The sequence below is a fragment of the Microplitis demolitor genome, chromosome 3, assembly GCF_026212275.2.
Source record: "Microplitis demolitor isolate Queensland-Clemson2020A chromosome 3, iyMicDemo2.1a, whole genome shotgun sequence".
NCBI lineage: Eukaryota > Metazoa > Arthropoda > Insecta > Hymenoptera > Braconidae > Microplitis > Microplitis demolitor.
Window position 1 is genome coordinate 5,493,519 of NC_068547.1, and position 18,490 is coordinate 5,512,008.

Sequence of the window (18,490 nt, forward strand, 5' to 3'; positions counted from 1 at the left end):
AACCTCGTGGCAGTGCTGGCGTAGATAGCCACTAGTTTTCCGGGCAGATGATAACTGAGCAACGTACTCATCCATAAACTTGAGGTACTCACTTACCAGTTACTACCAAGAGTCAAGATCGCTCATCGGGACCCCGATTCACGCATTTAATATTTTTACCAGTAAAAATGGGTAAACCAAAGGTCCCAATATTGTCTGTCATAATCACAACATGAACCACTGTCTATATTTCAAAAAATTACAAAGTGACTTCTTTCAGTGTTAAGTATGACTATGCATAGTTGCAATGAGAATATAGATACCAAACACGTATACGATAACATCTCAATAATTGATCGTACGAACCATCGCTGCCTACTGTCGGGTACTTTGACCACAAAAAAAATGTCCAAATAATTAAATAATTAATTTTGATTTTCAATTCTCTTTATGAATAATCATAGATAGTGTCATCTGCCCGCGTCTGCCCGACGTCGATTAGTCAAAAAATAAATTATTCCCAAGAATCTTTTGGGTTTCTCCTACTAGAGGACATCATAATGAAGAAAAAACGTTAATGTTGTGATGGGTTATTCCCAACAGGAGCAAAGATACGGGCTACTCTTCATAGAAAATGATCTCCACCCATGTCCACCCATCTCCACCCAATGCTTATATGGGTCTCAACTCAAAAAATAAATTATTTTCAGGACTTTTTATGGGTTTTCCTACCAGAGGACATCATAATGAACAAAAAACGTTAATGTTGTGATGGCTTATTCCCAACAGGAGCAAAGTTACGGGCTACTCTTTATCGAAAGACATTGATAGCCTCATCCTCACCCATGTTTACCCCATCTTCATATGGGTCTGTACTTGAAAAATAAATTCTTCTCAGGACTTTTTTCAGTTTTTCCTGCTAATTCATCGATTACAGGAGTAACCCTCAAATTTATTAAAAAGCTCAGCTCTCAAAGAATCAAATTCTATAAGAGTCTGAGTGCCAATACTAGGATTCATTTTGCTGCTTCACATTCAAATTAATTGCTGTTAGACTAATATATATATTGGTTTTCAAAAACTTCAAAAGAGATTGTATATTTAATCTGAACCACTGTGAATTGGTACTGAATAGGTCGTGTTGCCCAGTAAATTATTCAAACTCGCATAATTATCGAGCTGATTCAGATGTACTACTATTTCCAAGCGACCCTCCTTCTATTACTCGGCTTTGATATGATAATTCATAAGTCTAGACTCGTGGTTTACTCACTCGATCACTCATTCATTTCACTTACTCACTCATTACACGGCATCATCCTTCAACCACCCTTACTTTTTCTCTCTTCCGCTGACTAGACTCGATTTGCTATACCACAAGACGACGGAAACTAAGTTGCTATGCGTGCGAAATGCTGTAGCATGCTCCGATACTTTGATCGAGAAAGTTTTCTCTCACGCTGATGATGCTTCTGTGGAAATTTCTTAACCCTTATGATGCAAGTGTTACAACCTTCGACAATATGAGTTTACTTCGTAAATTACTCATCGATGCAAGCTAAATTTCCAGCCGCATAATTCAATTCTTCTCGTATATAAGTCTCCTTAAATTAGTATCCTATAAGATCAATTTACTGCCGCTCAAAAGTTTCTGCACACTCCATAAGTTTCTAATGCAACTGACGAGTTTATTATGATTATGAACATGGCTTTAAAAAAATTATTCGTTTTTTTTCGTTTTTGTTTTTTTAATAAACTTGAGAAGATTTAATTTAAAAATGAAGATATTTTGTGTTGTTAGTCTATTTTAATGAAAGTAAACACAATTTTTCATTTTTAAACGCTGATATGACGCTCGAGTAATTTACCATTTAATAAAAAAACAGATAATTAAAAAAATGATATTATACTTTTCATACAGTATTTATAGTTTCTGTGTACAGCACGTTTATTAAGCGCTCACATTTTATTTTCGTCTCCGAATTGTAAAGGAAACCACTACAAGTGCAGCTGAAATGAATCTCTTCGTTACGTGAAAGGCAGGATGACTTTATATTTTTATTTTCACCAGCTTCGCCTGGCCCAGTAGATTTATCAGTGGCAGAGTACATGTACCTTTAATATATATAATATGAAAAAAGTCTCGTCACGAGAGTATAGAATGGAGTTGAAACTGGTAATTGCATCATTTATGTGAGAAAAGTCACATTCAATTCTGCTAACTCTATCAATGCCACCAAATATAATAGAATAATTTAAATGTTTTACAAAATTCTAAATGACATCGAACCCAAACAAACCTATGACCTTGTGCCAGAGAAGCTGCCTCAAGGTCTTCTATAAGATCTGACAGACTGGCAGATGGTAAAATGTTATGCATTAAAAGCTGTGGCACACGATCTCTCTTCAGTGGCTCTGACTCTTGTGATGTATCTCAGTCCGATTGTAAATATTAATAAATTTATGGGTACATCTATACGTACATCAAATAGAGTTACACAGTAATAATATGACACTCAATATAATATTTCAAGCATCAGAGTTGTGGAATTTCTATTTCCCTCGGGTGTCGCTCTTGGCAACAAAACAACTGGGAACATGAGAGCCGAGAATTCTCCGTTACTTTACTCTCACTGGAAATTTGTTTAAGTAACTTTTGCGTGCGGGCTCTCACACTATCGTAACTTCCGCGTGAATTTTTGAAATACGATACGCCGGGTTAATGGACGCGGGACCGAAATTCCCTCAAGTAAACTACCCTCACTAGTTCTTTCCTTCGTTCGTTGTATTGCTGGGTTGTAAAAATGCACCGCCCTTTCCAGAGCAACCGGTATTCTTTTCATATCCGACCCGTGCTGGCTTCTTTTCTTACATTCTAACAGCAAAAAAAATAATGACCATTATAGAGCAGGCTAACAACAACGTAATTGACTTACACGTCTGGAAAATCCAGCAAAAAATAAAAATGCTTGGTATATTTTTCTTCCTTTACTCTGAGTCGTTAGTTCTCGTGTATCATCTCTATCTCTGTCTGATTGTACATATAGACACTAATTAGGTTAACTTACATAAGAATTTATGTGAGGACTTACAAGACAAAGGTGTTTCAAATTGTCAGTACAAACTTAAGCTCATAATTACGCTTATGACTGTGCTCATGTTGATGTGACATCATTTCTGTGCTACAGTAGGATTCAGATGTTCAAAGATTGAATTTATCAAGATAAATTACATTAGAAAGCCCATCAATGGCGCTGAATATCCCAAGTATTCAAAGCATCTCATTAAAAAATTAACTTTCTTATTATTTACGACGGCTTGGAGCTCCAACATTGACTTGATTAATACAGTTCAATTAGCGCCGTGCAAGCCATGTAATTAATTAAACCAAATTGTTGATCATTATTTCCCAATTACTTATCGAAATGAAGGGTAACACAAGTACAGGTTGATGCAAGGAATACAAAGCACAAACTATATAGCATATATGCAGATAGATTAAGAGAATCTTGAATCAAATTCAAAGGGTTGATACCCTTAGTATAACTCACCCGGATTATATAGAGACAGATGACTATTCTATTTACACTACTGAGAGAAACACTATATACATTGAGAATTAATGATGATTGGTCAATTTACTTGTACATACATGACAGTTTCGCGTGCGTAACCCTTTCATCTATTAGTTGATGCGGGAGTACATGAGAGACCCAGATACGGACGTTGATGTAGAGGGAAGATCCAGATGAGCAGAGGATGCAAGATACCGTGCATACATTGAAGCTTCTGAGCAAGATTGCAGATCGTTGATGACAAATAGTTTGGGTCTCTCGAGAGACGAATACAGTTCGGTATTATTATTCACTTCGTCATGACATTGACAGGGTTGTCGAGGATAATCCTGTGTCGTCGTATGTTTCAAACTAACTTGACGAGTGACTAAAGCGCGACGTCATTATTATTCAATAGATTTAACATTCGAGGATTGATAGTAATACTAATAATAGTTTGAAATATTATTTGAATAAATAACAGCAATGGTAATAATGATTTCATTAAAAATTTATCGAGAACGTGAGCGGAATTGTCTTATTTGAGTTTTCAATAATTAGAGAGCTTAAAAGTTTTATTATTAAATTTGAAAGTATTTTATTTATCTGATTATTTGAGAGAAACAGAAAGGAAAGGAGGAATGAGAAGGAAAGTTTAGCTGTCAGCTGAAGAAAAAGACGTAGTAGAGACAGAGTTGTAGAGACAAAGACACGTCTGGCGGTATTCACTGGCAGGTCCTGAGAAGTTGCCGCGCAAGGGCAACTTTGCGCATTAATTTTGAAACATTGGCCTGAGGGAACGGTAAAGTAAGGCACCACTAGGATTTAACTAAGCCCCCGAGGGACAACGCAGCCAACCAAGTCCTTCTCTCTACCGCGTCCGGAGGACAGGCAGCCGAGCAACCGAGCATGCCAACAGCCGAGCTACGGACTGGGAAAAGGGTTAATCGAGATCCCGATGCAGAGTTACATACAGCCCTCTCCTAATTTGGTCTACATTACGAGCTGTGCCCAAGCTTCCCGCCAATTTTCACCCTACCAAATTAATTCATCGAGGTCTTAAACCACGACTTTAACACGCGTACGCTCAAAACTCCACTGGGATATTAAAGCCTGACAAATTATAACGGTTTAATTGTTTAAAAGTTTATTAAAATAAATATTTAGCTTCAAGTTGGAATTGTTTTTTCTTTATCTTTTAATTTAAAGAGTTCTCAGTAAGATTGTTGTTATCTCAGCTGTAAGAATAGAAAAAAAAGAAAAAAAAATAATAATAAATTGCGCACACGCACTCTTAGGTAGCACACACATTTATTTGCCTAAGGGATGAACGGCCTCGTCGAGATTTAAGATTGCGTGGGACACGGGCAAGCTGCCATTAAAGTTGAAAGAGAGTACCAGACTATGCTATTTCCTAGCTTTAGAGAATGCATGCTTGTTTCTTTAGCACGCACGCACGAGCTTCCTACTACTTCCAATGAAGACCAAGAAAAATAAAGGGAAGAATTTCTTTTTCCACTGACTCGCCTGGTTTACTACGCACAAAAGACACGTGCAGTCGCGTTTCACATCACGGACATGTACGTCCAACTTTCCGACGTGTGGTCTCTTCAGCTTTTACTTTTCTTTTGCTCGTCGTATCTTTCACCCTCACCAAAACGCAGCCATACGATATATACATACATATATACAGAGATATACACCAAAAAGCAAAGAAACTAAAAGAGGGACAAAAAAATTTTCGTTACATCGCGTGGAAAAAATTCCATCCGAGTTTCACGGAAAACGCCCTATTGTTGATGTCACAACGGCGCCGGAGCAAACATTTTCTATACTACTTGGTTCTCTGTACACATACAACTGCTCTCCTCCTGTTTCTCCCCAGCTTTTACTGCTTTCTGGTATCACACCGGATATAGCCCTGGAGGGATCAACTTATGTACAATTTATCATAAATTTTATTTTTAAATTTAAATATAAATTTTTTATGTGCACACAGCAATTTAGTTGATACCGCAACAACAGCAGCCACAACGTATCTCAGTACATACAATAACCGGCTCACAAAATAATATCCCATTAATATCGCGGGTAAATAACTGGTGAGAATTTTCGTATTGTGTTTTATTAAGCATTAAAGTTATTTCGCGTAAGCGCACTCGTAAGTGTGAGTAAACATTTGAGAAAAGTGTTAAATTGTTTAGTTTAGCAGAGACAAATTCAAATATTCCCTGGGTTTATAATTGTATTTATCTACATATATATATCTATATAGGAAGATGTGTATATAAATGTACATAAATACTAGAAGGATGACAGGTGCCAAGGAAAAGACAATTTCGCTTAAAATATACATTGGCTCGGGTACGACAAACGTGCAGCATTTTTTTTTGGGTCTTTTGTATGCAGAGTCCAGTTGCCCAGTCGAGGAATGAATATTGTAAAATTACGAGGAATGAAAAAGATAAAAAAAAAGGAATCCGAGCGTAAGAAGAGAAGAGATGCATGGTGGCGCCAAAGAAAGGGGTTGAGAGACGTGAGAGGCGGACGTGAACAATTCTTGTATACAAACGAGTCGCGAGACTTGGCGCCGACTAGACAGAATCCAGGGAGATAGATGAGATGAGTCGAGCGGGGAGGAAAAAAGAAACACACTAGAGGTGGTGGCGCACGACAAACGGACATGGGAGTGTACAGAGAAAAAGTTTAAATATAAGAGGAGTTACGGCGAGTAGAATGCCTTCAGCAGAGCTCGGACGACTATTCGAGCTAGAGAATAAGGAGTAGGACTGTACCGAAACTTCATCATGGTTATATACGTATCAGAGCTTCCGTAAAAGGTGGACTTTTCTACTACCGGTTAGTTCTTCATACATCACCCACAAAAAACCCTGCCTGCGGCTTAAACCTCTTTGTAACATTGTTTTTTTTTTATTATTATTTTTTACTTTACTTCTTTTTTTATTTCTCTTCTTACTTCGAGCTCTATTCTATTCCATTATTTTTTGTCGTCATTCTTTTAATGGCTATTATTGTCGGGTACACAACTTAACATTACGATTGTATACTCTGATAAAATTATGTAGACCCGTAGAGTTTTCGTTAAAAGGGATGTGCGACCCTTTTTATTATTCTTGCCCTTGTTATCTCTCGGAAGATTCCGAATGTGTCTTATAAGGGATAAAGTATTAAAAGGGGCATTAAAGAAGGGACTTTAAATTAAACAGAGTACGGTCTTTGATTTGTCATTTGTTGTAACGAGATCATTAAACTTTCCGAGCTTAAAAAGTTTACATGAAAGGAAAGATATCAAAGTTTCTTTGTTTTATCGTCTGACAAAGTGTTGTTAATTATTTAATCTTATGTATAAATAGAGTTTTGAATCGTTTAATAAGTTAGTTGAATAAGTCTGAGTGCACGTAATTACTGCAACGCAAGTTATCTTTAACATTCTGTGTCGGAAATTTAACTACTACACTGAACTATCTTAATCGTTTCTTGGTTAACCGCAAGAATATCGACACTTGGTGACTAACTTTACTCGGAGAAACGATTAAATGGGTGTAAGTACCGAGAATAAAAGTCTTCTATAAAAGTTTTAATGATGTTTGCTTACTTATTTATAGTTATTTTCAATAAAATACTCGGGAGATGTTATAGAGTTCGAAATATATATATATATATATATATATATATATATATATATATATCTATATATATATATATATATATACCCGATTACACGTCATAAACTACTGCCATAAAAGTATTCTTCAATTGAAAACTTTTGTTCAGTAATACTTGAGGCTTTACATTTTCTTGTAGTGCGCATTTGCATAGAATATTTACGTGTACATTTATGTGAGTTGACGACAATGCACCGAATCTGTAATATATCGTCGTTGTGAGAAACTGACGTGTAAAAAAAAGCGCAAAATGAAAATAAAAAAAGAAAGCAAGTGAAAAATAATGACACTGTATACAACATGATTGTGAAAAGCCTTCCAGGATTATTGGTATCGAAGGAAAAAAACAAAAACAACAACTGCCAATAGACGTCTCTATTATTATTATAGAGATGTCCCAAGGGGTTTAACCCTCGCAACAGCAACCCACTAGTCTACCGCTTCATTTTCCGTCCCAGTGTATATATTTTTGAAGCTCTCTTTTTTTATTCTCCACAATCTTTTCTTAAAAAAATCTCACGTTCCATTACAGGGGGATTTAAATGCAACATAGTCTACTTGTATTAAATGAATTCTTATTAGTGAATTTTTTCAGAAGAAAAAATAATGGAACCATAATGCTGAATTAAAATTTTTTCATTTACTCTGCTTTAGCAGCTTCTTATTCTCCTTCATTGATAATGAAAAAGTTGAAAATGAAGGCGGAGAAAATAAAAGAAATAATAAGTATAATTTAAGTGTATACGAAAATAAAGTATAAAATGTAGAGAATATTTGAATTACTTTGGGTTTTATATACCCATTAGTGGGTTCTTATTTTCGGTCCTTTTTTATCTAGATCTCAGACGAGGTTTTGGATAGGCGACGAGTTTTCGCCCCTAATCGTATCTATAGGAAGAACATCAGCAATCTCTTACCGGCGTACTCATTTTCGGAAGCACATTCATGAAGGGTCACCTAGCTATTCTCCAAGAGATTCTTTTCTACTCGACACGGACATCTCGGTGGTTGGATCAATGCCGAACAAAGCTTACAGGGGTGCAAAAACCATCCTCAGGGATTTCGACAAGGGAGGAAATAAAAATAAAAAAGAAAAGGAGGTGGTGAAGAAGAAAGGATCTAACGAGACTGGATTGTCGTCCCTCGGTTTCTACAGTGGTTTGGCTTACTCCGGTTACTTTCCTGTTGAACCAGACAAGAGATGATCATATAGGTGTCTGCACCAGACAATCACGTGAATCCTCTCTGGTCAGACGTTTATAGACATGCTAAAAATAAAGAACGACCAACTTTAACCTGACAAAGTGTGATTGATGTTACTGACTCAGATTGTTCAATAACATCTAAGACTAATGATCTTCTGATGACATGAAAAAAAATACTAAAAAAATATAGAAAAATAAAGAAATAAAAAAAAAAGTAAAGGAATTACTTTCCTCTGATAAATCACGTTCACTGACTACTGAAAAGTTCTATTGATAAATTTTATATTTCAATTTTCAATATTAATATTGAGTGACGATGTAAAAGATAATTTATTATTTGTTGATAATAGTTCTGATAATTAATCAATTATCTAAAAGTGATTTATATGAAATAAGCAAGGCCGAAATGTATACAAATACGTAAGCGATTGAAGACGATAGGGAATGTCAAAATGATCGAAATAATCCGTAGGATTCATTATTATTCGAGCACTGAAGTCGCAACGTTGGAGCTAAGTCTGTGCAAATTATTGGAAATTTTCAGATTCACTACTGTCGGAGAAATCAGATTCACGGCGGAAGCTTAAGACAGGAAGAAGGATCGGAGCGCTGAAATATGAGAATAGAAATGCGAAAAAAAAATAAAAAAATCCAAGAAAACATCTTTACTTCTTCCAATTCTTCTTTATTTTTTTATGTTTTACTGGCTCTTTTTCTTCCCTGTCCCGAACGGTAAAAATACTTATATTCGAAGATGGAAAATAAAATGTAGTGAGGTGGAACACTGAGGGCCTTCCTTTGTCTGAATTAGATCAGGAAATGAAATATAGGTATCCTGATAAAAAATTTAATATGCCGAAATATTATGAAAAATTTTACGATCTACGCAAAGGGCCTGCGTGGCTACTGAGACTCCTCACATACATTTGCATCCCTGATATATATGTTATGTAAATATCTATATAAACGCGAAACATAACTTTTGAACTTGAAAGAAAATGTATAATGCCGTACGATGAAATTGTAAATTATTCTGCTTCAAGTAACCAGTTTCGATTTATGATAAAAAAAAATGTCTTGAACTCTACGCGCTCAATAATTTATTTTTTAAAATGTAGTCTTCAAATTTCTGAGTTCATAAACGCTCTATAGTTTCTTTGTTATAAATCTGAAATCTGGATTTTAAGGCTTTTTAATCTCAAATCACTCAACACTCATTGGGAACATTGAAGAGTGATTTTAAAAATCGAATAATGATGAGAAATTAACAGCAACGAAAAAAAAATCAAATTTATAAATATGTTTGAAACTTACCTTGGACCTACAGCATGCGTAGCTCGGACATGATCCTCAAAACACCGGAAATGACTTTCTGAGATCTTGGAACGGCATCTGCCCAGAAGTTGACTTTAAACCTCGAGCTGAAATCAGTCAGTTGAATTTTTTTTAATTTTAAATTATCGCCGCAATAAATTTCAAAAACTTCAAAAGCTTCAAAAAAGTCAGAAAAAAAAGCTGCTCTTATATAAATTATACGCTTGAAAAAATTGATGAGTTTAATGTAGTCTTTGAAGTAATACTAGATTTAAAAAAAAAATGCCAAAGACTAGAAGATGAAAGAAACACAAACGAATGATTATCGTTAAATATTTTAAATTAAGAAGTAATTAATATTTATTTAAATTTTTATTTTTTATTTAAATTTTTAACGGCTAGAAAAATTGAAAATGAAATACACTTTAAAAATAAGGTTAAATAAAAAATATTATAATTTAAAATAAATAGTGTTGTTTAATTTGCTGTTGAAATTAGTATTTTACGATGAGAAAATAAACATTTAAAATAAACTAAGTATGTATGAAAATATCTTGAATGTAAAATAATTGAATGGCATAGTAAATATGACTTAAAATATTTTCAATATATAATTGGCACAATTTTATTACGAAACTTATAATTGCTTTTATTTAAAATCAGAAATGCCTTGAACTATCGGTAATTACCTGGACTTTTATCTCAATAAAAAAAGTTTCTCGAATAAAAAAATCAATATTATGACCGAGTTTATTCTTTTGAACTTCTATATTATTTAGAAAACTTGGAAACATCAGTTGACTTTAAAAATTGAAAAAAGTTTAAATTGGGAGCTCAAGCAATATTGATAAGAATCGAACATTTGCGTTAGTTCAATACGCAGGCGTGGTTTTTATTTACTAAATTAATGATAAACAGATTTATCACCTCGAGGACAGATCTGTTAGCTAAGAAAAATGACTTGGGTTACAGGTTTTACTTCATTGTGGACAATGTCCAAGTTTATAAGATCAATCTTTAGTATCACGGCTCTCACACACTGTCTGTTATATCGTTTATCACAAATCACAGGTAACTTTCAAAGAGAGGAGGAAAAAATAAATAAAAAGTTTAAATAGAATCAGAAGCAAAAGAAGAAGAAGAACAAGAAGAAGAAGAAGAATCTGAATCAGCTATAAAAAGTGTAGTCTAGTAATATATAAGAGAATATAAAAAGAAAATCACCTGAGAGATTGGTTGCAAACATTTGTCGTTTATCCATCACCCAAGAAAAACGTCGTTATATAAATTCACAGGACACATTTAGAGAAAAAGACAAGACTTTTATAAGGAAATGTAATTTTGTAGTATAAAGATAAGATTTTATCTTGACACCTTACGATAACTGTACTTTCTCTCACCCTCTTCTCTCTATACTATACTACTACAACTGCTTTAACTATACTACGTCTACTACTTTATATATGACCTTAGGGGTGAATGCTGATATATGCATTCTAGATTTCGATTACACTACTGTACCTAAATTGTGATAGTACGCGGCAGAACTGCCGGATTCTCGTCTAACTAATTTTTATCAAACTGTCCAATTTGTTAACATATTTCACTAACTCTGATCTATCCTAATAAATCTTATTACCGGCAACACATTTAAATTATAATTTATTCTCTACATTTTAATAAATTGTGTATTTAAACCTTTTTTATCACTACGCTGTTTCATTGTTATTTATGTGGGATAAAAAATTAATCTATTGGATTGTTTTCAATGATAATAAATATATGTTAGATTCATTCTATTGCAATAAAATAACGACAATATTTTAGAACATTATTTACTGCTGGATTTTTGTGTTGAGTAACTTTACAGCATATTCGAGATAAAAAATGTATTAAATGTAAATTTGAAAAAAATTTATATATATTTATATATAACGGGAAAATTTGACTATATTGTAAACTGAACAATAAAAATAAATTTAACCGTTACAATAACGCTGAAAAATTTATTGAATTTGAATAATTCACTGAGAGTTAATAAAAATTTCATAAAACGTTATGCAGTACGTGGAAATTTTTATCCATGTTTACTCGGTGTTTTAACATTTAATATAATAAAAATAAACTTCATTCGTTTATAAATATTAGGTATTCATACAATAAATAATAAATCCAATTGATGATTGGAATAAAAAATTTTAATGATTTAATAAATAATTCGTCGGGGTTAAGTGGTTGTATGGTTTTAATTACATTAACAATCAAACATAATTTAAATAAAATATTAAATAATAACTGTTATCAGAATAAAATAAAAAAATCTGGAACACGGTAGACCCTTTGGGCCAACCCCGAAACAGCACACTGTTTTCAAGCTCAACGAGCTCGAAAACGTTATCATTGGTGAACTATTGAGCTCCACGAGGTCGAAAACTGATTGGACCGAAAAAATGCATTTCCTTGAAAAAAAGTCATTTTTGTCCAATGATATTTTTGGAAAAAAATCGTCTGGTTTTCTCATGCTCTGCAGCAATCAAAAGAGCTTTTTAAGATTTAAAAGCAAATCGGTCTAGTGATTTACGAAGTATGCAACAAAATCTTTAAAAAAAATTGTTTCTACTTTTATTTTTTGTATAAATTGTAAATTACTTGACCGATCAACTCCAAAATTTAATCAGCTTTAAGCCTTAATGAGGCCTTTCGATTGCAGTAACACACGTTCAAATCGATTGATTCGTTTTGAAGATATCGTCGGACAAAAAAAGTTTACACATACACACGGCCGGATGTGGTATCCGGAAATAGAATAGATTCCTAGGACCTCAAAACGTTTAGATCAGATGAAAACTCGATTTTCGAAAATCGGACCGAAGCTAACAACTTCCATTTTTTTGAAAATTTTCAATTTTCATAGCGGAAAGTTAAAAACTTAATTAAATGAAAATTTTTTAGATAAAATATAATAATAGTGAATAAAAATCTTTGTGTAACTTGTTCTCTCGGATTTTCTCTAAGACATCTGAGAAAGTGATGCAATGACAAGTTGACTGAGAAACAAACACTTAGTGAGATAAAACTTGCACTCTGGTAAAAATAACGTGGGGAAGTGGTTTTTTTTATTCTATCGTTTTCATCATTCTGTTGTGTATACTTTTATACACACTCTATACTTGTCTAGATCTTGGCTGTCGTCTTTTGTTAAATTTCACTCACTCACTTTATTTTAGTTTCTTCCTAATGTAACATTCCCATCACCCATATAATAGAAACATTGAATAAAAGTGTCATGTGTAGCACATCACAGGAGTATAAAATTATATATCCGTATGTGAGAATGCATTAGCCTTAGAATACGATATCTAATTTATTCTTTGAAATGTTTACTACATGTATTATATTATAAGCTTATTTCAGCTTCTTATGTAGTATCTCTTTATACAATATCTCCATACACTTGGGAGCATTATACTTTTCTAGTTCCCTCTATGAACGTTAGTAAGGAGAAAATTTTCCGATTCGATCTTCTCATTTATATCTTTTATGATATATGTATATACTATCTCAAGGCTTTTTGAAACGGGTAAGATTGTGTAAAAGATAAAAATAAGTAGTGGTGATTTTATTTATTGTTAAGACCGTGCAATGCAAATTTTCCATGTAAAAAATATTTTCTCTCTAAAAATGAATTAAAAAAATTAATTGCGAATTAATGAATGCGCAGTGAGAACCGGCTACAAGTAAGCCACTGGTTGAATTAGTGATATACTTATAGCTGAAGAAATTGTGACTATCTACTAATTCGCAGTGAATGTCACTAATTGATTTATAGAGAGTTCTCAATTATTGAGAACTATTCAACTTCAAATTGAATATAATAATAAATAATGCATTTATAAGAATAAGTCTGAATAATATAATAAATTATGAAATGATATCTCACACCATTTAATTAATATATTAATACCCATGAATTTTGAGTACTTGGCATTGGTCTTAAAGGAAAAATTGAACAATTGTCCTTGTTCATGAACGATGAATGAAGTATGAGCCGATAAGCTCAACACTATCGCACAATATATTAATAGAGAATAACGATTGTCGTTAGCTAAATGTTCTTGGCTCGCTGTGAATATGCCAAAGGCCCTTATTCTCGCCCTCATCCTCACCCCCGGTCTAAACCTCTCACCCTTGGCCTCACTCAGTCTTCTACTATATATACAATACATGAATTGTATTATTTCATTAAATTCGGCCTCCGCATTGTTCGCCAAGCGGACACGTCGTAAGGACCTCCTTCCTTCCTCGTAATTTTCCGACTTGACGTGCCAGTGCGGCATTTCAGCTACACGCGAGTAAGAACGCAGTCGTGTATAGGTATATAGTATATATGGATGGAGTAAAGCAGAGTGAGTAAAGGGTGTTCAACGAAGCATACTGCGAGAAACTCTTGGCCAACCACCAATGCCGGTGCCGTTTTACTTGGGTGGCAGAAAATCTAAGGGGTGAGAGAAAAACGAGTGAGTGAAAGAGTAAAAAAAAATGAATAAAATAAAAAATAATCTGATCAATAGATATGATCCCAGTGTTAAAAGTCAGTTGGACGGCTCACATTCCATGATTATACGCTCCAATATCCCTGACTTAATTACTCTGCAGTAAGGGCAGAAGTAAAAGTAGGAATAAGAGTTTTAGTTAAAGCAGTAGTATGAGTAAAAGTTTAAGACTGAGGGAGAAAATTTAAAACCAAAAATATCGTAAGTCGCGTTATCTAGTTGGCGGTAAAACTACTTCTCACCGTAGTCTCTTGTACGCCCGGTATCCTATCTCTTGGAGAGCGATGAAAGCGCTAAAATATTCTTTTAAAAGTTTCTATTAACGATGTGATGAAGAAAAAGTTTAGCCAGCACTGCCACCACCGTCGTCGTTGCCACCACCGCCATAATGTTCTGGTGTTTAAAGAGCACACTAACGAGGGAAACGTGAGGCCAAGCCTTCATTATTTATGTTTCCTTGTTAATGCACCCTACTGCCAGCACATAAAGGTTAAATTTCTTTATAATAGTTTTACGCTAATTGCAGTCAGTATACCATGAAGTCGCAATCCGCTCTGTGTAAAGAGACCCAAGAAATTCAATATTGTGAATTTTATTATTATTATTGATTCCGTAGTAATTATAATGATGATGATGATGAAGAAAGATCTAACATGTTGGCTTTATTTCCCAGAAGATTTTCCGGGAGTCCACTGAGTATTAAATTAATTATCTTCTTTAATTTTTTACGATATGTTTAATTGAACCTGGAGTGTGAATGTGATAAAACACTTCATTAATCATACTCATTTCTTATCATTTATTTTTTTTTATTTCTGTGTACTCAGCGTTTGTCAACGTCACTGGAGGCTTTGTCCTTTTTTTCTATTTAGCTTCGCTATGGATTGAATCGACCAGGATCTTGGATTATTCACTTGAATTTAAATTCAACCCTATATACATTTTATTGTGATAATATTTTTAAAGATTACGATAACGGCAGGACATGACCGTTAAATATAATGGGAAACGACGAAATTGAAATTGAAAAAAGTATAATATCAAGTATTGTAGGTCACATAAATATAATTCATGATAATTTTCAGTTGACTTGAAATTCAATTGAGTGCAAAGTAAGTGTATGAAAATATACAGTTGCTATAAAATAAATTAATGTCTTAAAGAAAAGGAAAACGAGTAGTATATAGTGAAAATGGTAGTATGAAGTGGAGTAGTAAAAGTTATATGAAATGGGTTTATATCCAAAAGTCTCCGATGGACATTCACGGTGGAGTGATTTTGAACGAACTCGATTATGTTCTCGGGCTGGATGGTCACGTTATCCAAGTGGTGCAGAGTGTATCTCTGTGGGATTGCTCTCCACAACTCTTGGGTTTTCGTCTATAATGCCAAGCCCTGAATGTGCTGTATCCTATTCCCAGAGTTTCTCAAGCTAGCTGGTCGCTGGTTGCTGGTTGTTGGCTGTTGGCTACTGGCTGTAGTACGTACGAGTAAAGAGATAGACCATCAACTAAAAAAATAAACGCTGCGGCAATGCAGACAGTATTTGTAACTGTGGTCAAAAGACCGCACGAGATGTTGTACGCCAGAAAATCAATGAGTACTTCTATTCCTCTTCCACTAAATTCCAACGTAGACTGCTTCGGACTATGTCCAAAACGGTAACCAACATGCCGGACATAAGGTCATGCAAGAAATATCCCCAGTGAGTCATGCCAAAATTCAGGGAACTTGTTAGATGCTTTTCGAATTCAACTACTTTGGAATTTCATCAGAATTCATTTGCTCGTGGTTCAAATTTCATTTGTTTCCTTTCCAGCCAGACATTTAAATTTTTTACTATGGCCAAAGTCTCAGTCTCGTGATCCACTTAATTTCGATAAGATAAATTTTCATAATTTATTAATAACTCATTTTGATATTGGCTGGTTATTTATTTACAGAACCGACAAGTTATAAATTCTATACATTGAAATAAATCAATAGTAAGATCAGAATTTGCGGAGCTTTGAAATGATTGACATTTATTATTCAAGACTTAGATGTGGATGGAAAGAGACTTTGTATCTACTTTCTGGTAACTCGATCGAAGATGTTATCAACAAGAGTCTCCGAAGAGACATCGCAATTTCATAATGCAAATTACTTTCTCGTGCGAAACAGAACTCGTACAAAAGTTTCATCTTTTACTGTGTGAGTTTGTACATGTGAAAGTAGATCCAGATTAAAATTTAAAGAAATAAGACGTAAAGTAAAGAGTTTCTGTTTACTTTTGACACTTATTTAATAAATTTTCATTCATACTTTATAAATGTAATTTATAAATATTATTTATTAAATACTGAAAATAAGACATAGTGTCAGTCAGGTCAATTATGTTAAAAGCTCTTATTCATTCTCATCGACAAGATCAAAGGTAATTCTCTGAAAATCATAACATGATAAAATATGAACAAGTTTGTGCTGAAAGTTTGTAAAAAAACAAACAAATAAAACAGTATAGAAAAGTTAAAATATAAATGAAATGGTGGATGGTGGACGATTCAAAGGGCTTGTCGAGATGCCAAGATTAAAGGACGAATATTATATTTTTTCTTTTAATAAAAGTTATAGAAGAGCCAGAGGTACTCTCGGCAGTTCTTGGTTGGTGCTTCTCTTACTCAAGGACTTGACTACTCGTAATACGAGTAGTAAGGTTGGTCTCATCCCAACGTAATCGCATAAAGTAAATAAACCCTCGAGCGCTCCCCATGGATTCCGCAAGACCTTTCAACCCCTTTGCTATTCTCTCCCGATATCCCATGATTGCACCGCGTTCATCGCTCTATGCTGTGTATAGTATATACGCGAGGAGCACGTTTTCCAACGATTACTTGCCAACTAACTTTCACTGTACTGTTATCCTTCGGAACTGTAGTTTCCCCGACGGAAACCAGCGATATAAATATATACAGATATATATCTGTATATACGTATGCTAGTCTGAAATCCAGGGTAGCATCAGAGTATATTTAGTCCCAACTATGCTAGAGCTCAAAGTAATAGTAAATGAAAATTGGTGGAATGTTGATTCGGGTAAGCTGCGATACACCGGGTAAACAATAACTACGCCAACATAGCCTTCATAAAAGTTAACTTTATAAGACTTTTGTGGTCTTCTTAATAGCTATCGTATATACTAGTATTTATAATAATTTATTTTTATGTTTCCGAGATAGTAAAGTTTTTTAGGAAATTGCACACAAGGGCAACACGGCCATTATAGGATGATGTGGATTACCCAAAATATTTTGCAAAAAGTATTCAAATATGAAGTTAGCTCAAAATTCAGTGTTGAAAGTAAATTTTACATGAATGATATTGAGCCGAATAATAGATTCGCGATTGATAAAATTTATTTTTTTTAAACTAAGTTGTCCACTAAAGAATTCTGTTTTACGATCATGGGAGACGATTTCAGGAGAAATTTAAAATTTTTATTTTTTTAGGGAAGACCATTTTGTCTCACTTTTGGAATTTTTTTATGACTGGATTATACTTATTCCGAATACTTATTTGGAAATTAAAAATATGGAATTCGGTTGACCCTGCGGGCCAGCCCCAAAACTTCCAGCTGTTTTCAAGCTCGGAGAGCTTGATAACGTTATTTTCAATATGGTCTAGAACAAGAATTAGTTTCTCGAGGTCCGTATCTCGGAGATACGAACCGTTTCGAACCATAGACACTGTGTGACGTCATCGAAGATAGCCCTTAACTATGTTTATTTTATAAATAAATAGCAACAATATGAACATTCATTGTTTTCTATGACGTATTTTCGCGGTAAAAACTCAAAAAAGTAGAAAAAAAAATTATTTTCTCGAGGTTCATCTCTCTACGGAGCTACGGAATATTTACACATATACGGATGTAGGTACACACATACATACTCTCGGACATCATCTTGAAAATCATCAAAATAGCTTCCTAGGACTTCAAAATGTCGATATCTGTTGAAAACTCAGTTTTCGAAAATCGGACCGAAAGCAATAACTTTCCCTTTCTTTAGAAAACTTTCAGTTTTTTTAGCGGGAAGTTAAAAAAGTTAAACTAGTAAAATGAACTCGGACTATTGATATTTATTTTCTTAGAGGACCCATTTTCCCGGTGGAATCCGGAAATTAAATTTCAAAATAAGCAGTCTGACATTTAAATCGTA

General features: G+C 34.0%; 1 long non-coding RNA gene across 2 annotated transcripts in view; it reads right to left on the reverse strand.

Annotated features, from left to right (window-relative positions):
• Window positions 1–18,490, reverse strand: part of LOC103580714 (uncharacterized) — an 83,694-nt gene that overhangs the window by 24,534 nt on the left and 40,670 nt on the right. For both annotated transcript variants that reach the window (XR_549607.2, XR_549606.3), the window contains exon 3: window positions 9,739–9,845. This is a non-coding gene — a long non-coding RNA (uncharacterized LOC103580714). The remainder of the gene's footprint in view (window positions 1–9,738; window positions 9,846–18,490) is intronic.